The following is a 9,442-nucleotide window of genomic DNA, read 5'->3' on the forward strand; positions in this document are numbered from 1 at the left end:
TCCTTGTCCTGATAGATATGGGTCTCACACCTAATAAATGCGTTCAGTTCCAGATCAATTGAGGAGGTACAGTATTCATATTGTCAGCAATGAATTCTTGTACTGCTTTTGACATGGAGACCTGATGAGCCATATCATTAAAGAGATTCCTATCAAAAGTCCATTGTGAGGCATTAGTGTTGAAATGTCCAACATAAGTTGACTAATATTTCATTACATTATGTGTGGGTAGATCCCAATGCTCATGTAAATGATTACATTTTTGGATACAAAGAACACATCTAATTTTGAAACCTGTTTTACGAGGAGCGGAATGAAAAGTAAACCCTGGCTGTGTAGTACAATGTGCTCTCCAGGCTTCAACAATACCTAAAGAGCTCATCATATGGAATGCAGTAGACCCAGAATGCTGTATAAGTTGGTGAGTATTAGCACTGGTTGAATATGAAGTAGGTTCAAGAGTGAGATTAATATCTACGAATAAAATGCGTGGTGCTGACCAGTGAAGTCATTTGAGTAATAGCTACTAAAATGTCACTGGGATGTCAATATTCAGCATGTTGTCAGCTTAAACTGTTATAGAGTATCTAGACATTTCTGCAATCATCATCCAGCAACCAGATGGATGTTTTTCAAACCTATGCAATTCCCAGGAACGTTTTTAGCTAGCAAAGTGATCTCACATGCTGGTGTGTGCTAATTTGTCGTCGCCAAAACTTTAAGGTCCAACTGACTCAGAATTACACTTTCTTGCTCAAGTAGGTGTGTCTCTTGTAAGCACAATGTCTTTGATGTGAGACCAGTGAGCTCCTCCCTGACAGTGCAATGCTTAGCAGTAGATCGGAGCCCGTTAACATTCAATGTGATGAGCCTTACACCCTTCTACAGAGTTTGTTTATTTTGACCTATCTGTGCCATGTTTCATTTGTTATTATGTGTCTTGACACCTGTGATGTAGATCTATCTGCTTTTTTTGTTTTGTTCATGCAACCATGCTACTCCAACTACCCTGACCACCCTACCCACCTGAGCTGCCTCCTCCCCTCCCCAACCTATCTTTCAAAGAGGCAGAATACTGTGCCAGTTTCCTGCCAAGATGCTATCTCTGATGTAGGATCAGAGGCAGTGTCCTGTAACACTATCACTGTATGTCATAATATTGGCCACTATTCAAGATGTTCTTGGGGATAGAGAGATGCAGTACCCAAAACAATTCAAGAAACAATTGTTAAATTGAGCAAAAGAAATGAAGAAGAAAATTGATATAGTATGGAACCCAGTCAGCCTTCATGTATTGGAAACATCTAATAGCATAGACGGTATTTTGGAGGAAAGGGTAAATTAACATAAACAAATTTAAATTGGGTTTACTCGTGGTTAGCCAACAAACCAGCTAGCCCTCACAATTTTATGCTGTATGTGAGCCAAATCATGCAATATTAACCATTTCATGTAGTATGCCCAGAGCTCACGTCGGGCACATTCTGATTACGCAGTTGTAACTCTAGGATAATATGAAGAGAACAGTGTCTTTACCAGTAATCATTGTCAGATAGCCCTCCTTTGCATTTCTTGGTGAATGACTCGAATAAGGCATTAGTCCATTCCTCGGAGGGGCACACATAAGTATTAGATTTATAGATGTTTTTAAGGCAAGCTGGCTCTTCAAGATATACTTGAGTGCCAAGTGACTGGACTCTCAGTATTATTTGTCAGAACTGCCAATGTTGAGCAACGTTATAGCAATTGAAATCTGAATGCATAAAAAACATGTGTACACCATCCTTGGCTGGAACTTTAAACCGGGCAGTTTGATATAATCAGTGCTGCAAGATAATGCTTCCCACATGAATGAGCATTGCCCTGGAGTATGAGATTTTTGCTTTCTTGTGGGTTTCTTGAGAGGAAAATAATGTGCCCACTGTATCTGATAGTCAATATTTCATTCTTGCAAGTGTGGGAAGGCATACTGAAATAGCCGCACTATAAATCTGTGTAGATCATCCCCCTCTGCCCCCTCTTCAGTGTCTGGTACTCGCACGTTGTTTATCATATTCGATTCTCAGTGTCCTCAGCTTATCCACTATGTCATGAGACTTCTTTTTACTAGTTTGTCAATTGTACCTATATAGTTGAGAGACGCTTTCCAATTGACAGGTGCAAGCTCTACCTCAGTCACTCATGTGCCCAGGGTAGTAATTTGATTGGACAGTTTCTGCACCATAGCTTGGATTTTTAAATTTTTTATATTCGTAGCACTGCAGTGTCCTTCTTATACTCCTCGCAGTGGGTGCCAAGCAGGTCATAAATTGCTGTGAGACAGGGCTCCCAGGACCTTTCTGGAGCAAGGGTTAGACTGCTCTTGGAGTAGGCCTTTCCTAGAGCCTGATCCTTTAAGATTTGCTCTATCAGTGCATGGAGTTGAATCATCGGCTGGGTTTTCCCAAAAAGAACCTCCTCACTACTCTCGCTGATGTTACTATCTCCATCACTTTCATGGGTGCCTTCCTTCAGCCCTTCTTTTCCTGCTGACAATTTCTCTATGAGACCTCCCTATGGCAATACTGAGTCTGTGGGCACAAATGTGGAAACAATGACTTCGGGTTCAGACTCAGAGTGTGCGTTAAACCCCAAGTCAAAGGTTTCAGACAGGGAGACAAATCTTCCTTAGGATCTGTACATTTACCCGTCTGCTACATTTGTACATCCTTGTGACTGACTGCCATTTTCTGCCAGAACTGTCTTGTTTTAATTAATGGGAGGCTGCCCTTCACTCCATTTAGCTTCAAGGAGATAGTTTGACCCGGAGGGTGGACCTCTGTTAGAAATCTCGGCGCTAACACTGGGTTGTTGGTTGACTGGGGTGTAACCCCTGGTCAAGCAGCAACCACAATCCTTATTAGGGTAAGGCACAAGCAAGCCTCAAATTAACCTGTGCTCACCTCCTTGGTAGCCTAGTACACAGCAGTCAGACATAACTTAGAGGCAATGTATAAAGTATTTATGCAACCCTTCAAGCAGTAAAACAGTGAAAGCACAACACAAAGTAGACCACAACAGATTTAGAAAAATAGAGTATATTTTAATAAATAAAATAAGATCAAAATGACATACATTCAATAAGTAGAGCCAGAGACGTTGAATTTTAGAATTTTGGCAAAATGCTTAGAGTCCTAGGGCAAGCAAAAATCAGGTCAGAAAAAAATGGAGCTTGAAAGAAAAATGGTTCCTGTGTGTGTTATTGGGCAATAGTTCCTTTCCCGGAATCAGGCATCTTATTTGAGTTTTGCTTACCATATGCGTGTAAAAAATAAGTGTCCGTTGCTCACCTTGTTGGTCTTTTTATCTTGTTAGCGTTGTGTCCATTGCTCTGAATAGATTCCATGGGATGTGCTGACTCTGTCTTTTACATCATGAAATGTCTGCTGTTACTAAAGTAGTTGGAGGGTGCAGCTGAAGCCTGTGCTTGGCCTGTAGGGAATGCACAGGACCCTGTCTTTTTTCACTTTTGTGGGCCCCTCTCTGTCCTGACATACTCTGGGGTCTTGTTTTGCTACAGCAGACTTGCAGTGAGAAAACAGTGAGATTAATTAGGTAAGAACAATTCTTGGCGTCTTCCACCAAGGGAAAGCTTATGAGACAATGAGGTTCCGGATCAGGCCTCAAAATACAACATGCCCTCCATTGCCACAAGGAAAAGTGCAGGTGCACAACACCAACATGTACTACAGTACCTCCTTTTCTTGCCTTATTTGATTAACCACCAGGGTGCATCTCTTTTAGTGAGTTTCAAGGATTGAACCCTCCTTTTCAACTGAAACTACACTGCTGACATGACCCGCACACAACTAGTGGACTGCCGCCATCTTGTTTAAGTAACGTGTTCATAGTTACGTTTGAAATGCAGTAGATTCATGTAGGATCTTTCAAGTAAAAGGGAATTAATGTGACACTGTTTTTGTTAAATAAACATTCCTTATGACATATGCCATCTAAGTATGATAGTAGCTGATTGCAGGCCTATATATTTACCTCTCAGATTCCACAGAAATATCACACATGAGAGTTGTGCATAGTGTGCTTTGTAGTGACTTGAAAACTCCCCATTGAGCTTGTATAAAAATATTGGATTTGTGGATGGCTAAAGGATTACCGAAAGATCAATGTAAGTGAGCTGTGTAACAAGGTGTTCCAGCTTCAGACATGCACTTCTCTGAAGCCAGGGGTTCCTGCAGTGCAACCCAGCAAGACACCTCGCTGCACTGCGTGAAAGGAAAAGGGCAGGAATGCGCTGTATTTACCATTATACATCACATTCCTGTCCTTTCCTAGAGCTGGCGCACTTTTGGTTGTCTATCTCCAATGCAGGCAACCTTGTGTTATGATGCAAGTGTTCCTGACTTGTAGCCCAGATTGTTTTTGTGCAGAAAGGGATACCTACCTGCAGAATAAAAATCCTGAGAGATATTTTCCTCTTTCTATGTTTGCTGCAGAATGCCTCATTATGCCTCACCTGGGAGGCATAGCATATTGACGCATTCCCAGGTATAACACTAATGGTAAATCAGTGAATGTGGCAAAATCCATGGGTGGATGCGTGGGAACACCCACACTCCACTGATGGACCGCCTCCCTGGGGCAAAGTAACGCAAAGCAGGGATTTGAGCTGCCTTGCGTTACTCCAGATTTATCAAGCCATGTAGGGCCAAGCAAGATGGCCTTGAATGGCTTGATAAACCTCACCTACATTTTGTGTAGCTCTTGCGCCCCCTTGCGTGATGCAAGTGTGACGCTAAACCATCATAAATCTGGCCTGTAGTGTTGGTCAGATCTTTGCACTTTCCCTTGGGTAGTATATTCGGTATAGTGTACACAAACATGTATGTACCAAAAATATTGCTAGTCATTGAGAACGTCCTTCAACACATAGAGACATAAGGCAGCAGGCCGAAAACCTTTATAAAGTCCCAAAAATACAAGCACAGGCAACCGCATGTAATAATAGCGTCAACAGTGCTACCATAAAGATTTAAGAAACTTAGGGCCAGATGTAGCAAGTCAAATTGCGATTGCAAACACTGAAATTCTCTGAATTACAGCGTTTGCAATCACAATTCAGCTTCGTGCAATGTAGGAAGGCAAATACCTACTCGCAAGCATTTAGGGAATCGCAATTTGCGATTCCCTAAATGCTATGCTAGTAGGTATCGCAAATTGCGATATTACCTTAAGGAATCGCAAATCACCATCAACTTCAAGTTGGTGCTAATTTGCGATTTCCTTTAAAAAGCACTTTTTTGCTTTTTTCAAAGTGCCATGTGGCACACATACATGCCCTTAGGGCATGTATGTGTGTCACATGTGCACACATGCACATTTCAGGGGTGCAACAGGGTGTCCTTTAGGAGCCCTTGCACCCTTGAAATTGAGCACGCAGTTTTCGAGTACCTATTGGGTACTCGCAAATTACGTGCTCAATTCCCATTCATTCCTATGGGCCTCTAGGAATGAATGGGAAGGTATTCCTTGATTGCGAATCACAATTTGCAATTTGCAATTAAGGAATATTAAGGAATCGCAATAATTATTGCAATTCCTACATATATTCCATTTTGCGAGTCCTTAATAGCGATTTGCTTAAAATCGCTATTAAGGACTCGCAAAACTGATTTTACCTACATCTGGCCATAAGCCCCTACTTGAGTAGAGGTTATTAATTTCTGGAGTAATGTTAATGCACAGTGGCGGCAAAGGTACTTAAAAGTACCAACAGGTCATAGTCCATCCTGAAGCTTTATATTTAATTACAAGAAATGCAAGTTTGTGCGGTTCAGGTGGAAGGAAACACAATGTTGCAGAGAATAGGTCTCATCATTGGTCCCTAGATGAACTCATTTAGTTCAAGTATCTTTATAAATGTTATAAATTGTTTTAAGAAAAAGCTTGGGATCGATTTAAAGTTTTTATGGATTTCTCGAGTACTGTATGTATTCTGATGGTGAAATAACCTTTTGTTACCTTCATTATCAATCTTTTGTGCTTCTTGAAGGCTTTACTTGCAAAAACGCAACTGACCTTCGAGGGAAGAATTATGCCATATTACTTTATCTACAACAGTCTATTACTTACTATGGAACATTGTAAGTTTCTTTGAACAGCAGTTTTTAAGTCTCGCTCTCGAGACCTATTGTCGCCGAGATGCGTCTCAAGGGAGACAGACCGGGGCACGCTCAGCAATTGGGGTCGGGGTCTGTGGACGCGCTTGCGCAGACGCACAGACACACGCGCGCGCGCACACACACCCCGCCGCTGCCGACCCCCTCACCGCATCCGCTGCTGCCTAACGCGCGTGCACGCACACACCTCGCCTCCGCCGCCGCCCCCCCTGTACAAAAAGCATTGGCAAAGCCAATAGGTCTCGCCTTTGAGACTATTGGCTCATCCATTGCCTTTGAATCGTGCTCTATGGCCTGGGCATTGCAGACTTTGCCAGACCTATCATTGGCAAAGTCTGCAATGCCCAGGCTATAGAGCATGATTCAAATGCAATGGATGAGCCAATAGTCTCAAAGGCGAGACCTATTGGCCTTGCCAATTCTTGTGTTAAGCAGGCATTGTCAGGGTGCAGAGCGGGGCTGCTGGTTCCTCTGCAGGCAGCAGCAGAAGGGGTTTGCTCGGTGGAGAGGGTGCACACAATAGAAACAGGACATCCACGAGGGTGCACGTACATCCTAACATTCACACACACCTCGCTCCCCCATTTTGCAGCAGCAGCGCACCCAGCAGCCCCCTCACCATGACCACCAACGACTCGGTGCAGATCCAGTTCGGTCTCATCAACTGCGGCAACAAGTACCTGACGGCGGAGACCTTCGGCTTCAAGATCAACGCTTCGGCCACCAGCATGAAGAAGAAGCAGATCTGGAGCAGGGGCTCGAGGACTCGACGTCCGTCTTCCTGCGCAGCCACCTGGGCCGCTACCTGGCCGCCGAGGAGCCGGCCCCCGAGTGCCGCTTCGCCATCGTGGCGCACGACGACAGCCGCTGGTCGCTGCAGTCCGAGGAGCTACCTGGGTGGCAGCGATGACCGCATCAGCTGCTTCGCACAGACCATGGCCGAGCGCTGGAGCATGCACCTGGCCATGCACCCGCAGGTCAACCTCTACAGCCTGAGCCGCAAGCGCTACGCACACCTGAGCACCGCGCGCGCCGTGCCCTGGGGCGTGGACGCGCTCATCACCCTGCTCTTCCAGGAGCAGCGCTACAGCGTGCAGACGGCCAACCACCGCCTGCTGGCGCACGACGGCGGCCTGCACAACGCCCCCGACCGCGCCACCGGCTACACGCTGGAGTTCCGTGCCGGCAAGGTGGCCTGTCGCGACTGCGAGGGCCGCTACCTGGTGCCCTCGGGCCCCAGCGGCACGCTCAAGTCCAGCAAGAGCGGCAAGGACGAGCTCTTCGTGCTGGAGCAGAGCTACCCACAGGTGGTGCTCAAGGCGGGCAACGACCGAAACGTGTCCACCCGGCAAGGTGAGGTGGTGAATGGGGATACAATTCTTCCACTTAATCCTACAACCGCTGAGGACTCCTGAAGCTAGCATATTTTTTGTCAGAACAATGAGTGATTACCCAGTCATCGCTTGCTTCCTGCATGCTCACGTGCGCTGCAGTTGTTATTTTTGGTTTTATTTCTCTTGCTCTCATACAACAAAGCGATCGCTTTCGCGATCGCATGTTCTATACAGCACTGGCTACTACCAAACAAAACTTGTTTAATGAGTGAATGCCTCGATTTACACGCATTGCCACGTGAAAGCCAAGCCTGCTGGCTTTGTCAATGCCTATTTATAGTTAGAACGGTGCTGTGCTGCTCACTGTTGGCTTCAAACAAGTCGAGTCCGTTCATACCTAGGAGATGTTCAAAGCCACTGTATTTTAAGACCGTCACCTAATGCACAAACAGACTATGCAGGTGTGTGGCACAATTCAGAGGTTGTTTCATACGCAGTACGGCTTGCTCCGTGCACATGTGACGCTTAGGAAGTACTCCATCCGAGCCTGGCACACACTGGTCTGTCAACACGACACCTGAACAAGAACCGTTGAGGATACGTCCAGCGCCTCCCACTCAAAGGCGGAACCGATGACAAGCGGAACAATGGCGCGCGCCCTGGGGGGTGTTTCAAGAGTGGCTGAGAGCCGGCCTTCATCTACGCGATTAATCTTCTTAGTCAAGTCATGGTCAAACATGGCGCTGCAGTGTGAGAACAAATACTCCACTGTACGATGATTGTTGTAAAGAATAGGGAAACTTTGTCAGGTTATAGAAGACTGCACACTTCATTTATGACAGCCTGCAGTGATAAAAACTTAATATCGGTGTCGGCTCAACATCCAGTGATTCTGGGCAGATCACTTAATCTCCCGTGCCTACCAAAGCAATGAATGTGTGTGTCCTTGTGTAAAGGAACTGGTGCTCATGTAATGTGGTCCAATGCCTTCGGGTCGTGCTATACAACACAGAAAACAAGCATTTGCAATGCAATAGGTCTCGCAGTTACACGAGTTAAAGCTATTGGCATTGTAAATGACAATGCCAATAGGCATTGTTATTTGCAATGTCAATAGCTCAAACTCGCGTAAATGCAAGACCTAATGCATTGCAAATGCTTGTTTTCAATTGTTGACCAACCACTACACAAGATAGCTGTAAACCAGTTCTTTATTTTCAACTTTAACTGTGATAGCAATATCATCTAATACCAAAATATACAATATGTGAATTTGTTTTTTTTAGATTTCATTCTTATTCCTCATATGCTCTTTTTGTCAAACAAGTGGGTGGCCAATGTTGGTTTTTTATGTTTACAGGGGCCAGCTTTTATATAGTCCACAAATGTATGCATTCAACACACTCATATCATATTTATAAATGTATATGCATGTGATAAAACTCCAACTGGTCTTCCTTGTTCAAGCTTTTCATTTAATCTATTGAGAACTGCTATTATGAAAAAGTCAACGCATTTCAGTGAGGTCCAGGTGGAGTTTTGCGATGCAGGCTGAGTTTGCAGGCGCACCTGTTCGCATTGCAATGTGCAAGGCTGAGTGCGTCCTTGCTTTCCAAATCGTGTGTAAGTGGCACCACACAGTTTGACTTGCGTGGCCATCTTGTTTTTCCACTCTGTTATGGTGCTGAGCCTAATTTTCGATCCCTTTTTAATATCTTTAATCCTCCCCCTATCAGAGTTATCTGCCCCTCATTAATTATATGTGTGTGTGTCTTTGTGTTTGTGCATTTTTTGTAATTTTTTGGGTGTTTTTCGTGACCTTTTGTATTTTGTTTATTTTTTCCTTTACTTCCTTATTTCTTCTTTCCTGTCCTTCCTTTTCCTTCTTTTCTCATCTTTCTTCATCCCACCCAGCGCCATGGCAGAGGGTCG

General features: G+C 44.6%; 1 pseudogene; it reads left to right on the plus strand.

Moving 5' to 3' along the window:
• Positions 1–6,796: 6,796 nt before the first annotated feature.
• Positions 6,797–7,591, plus strand: LOC146822879 (fascin pseudogene; annotated as a pseudogene).
• Positions 7,592–9,442: the final 1,851 nt, after the last annotated feature.

The sequence above is a fragment of the Triturus cristatus genome, chromosome 5_2 (assembly GCF_964204655.1).
Source record: "Triturus cristatus chromosome 5_2, aTriCri1.1, whole genome shotgun sequence".
NCBI lineage: Eukaryota > Metazoa > Chordata > Amphibia > Caudata > Salamandridae > Triturus > Triturus cristatus.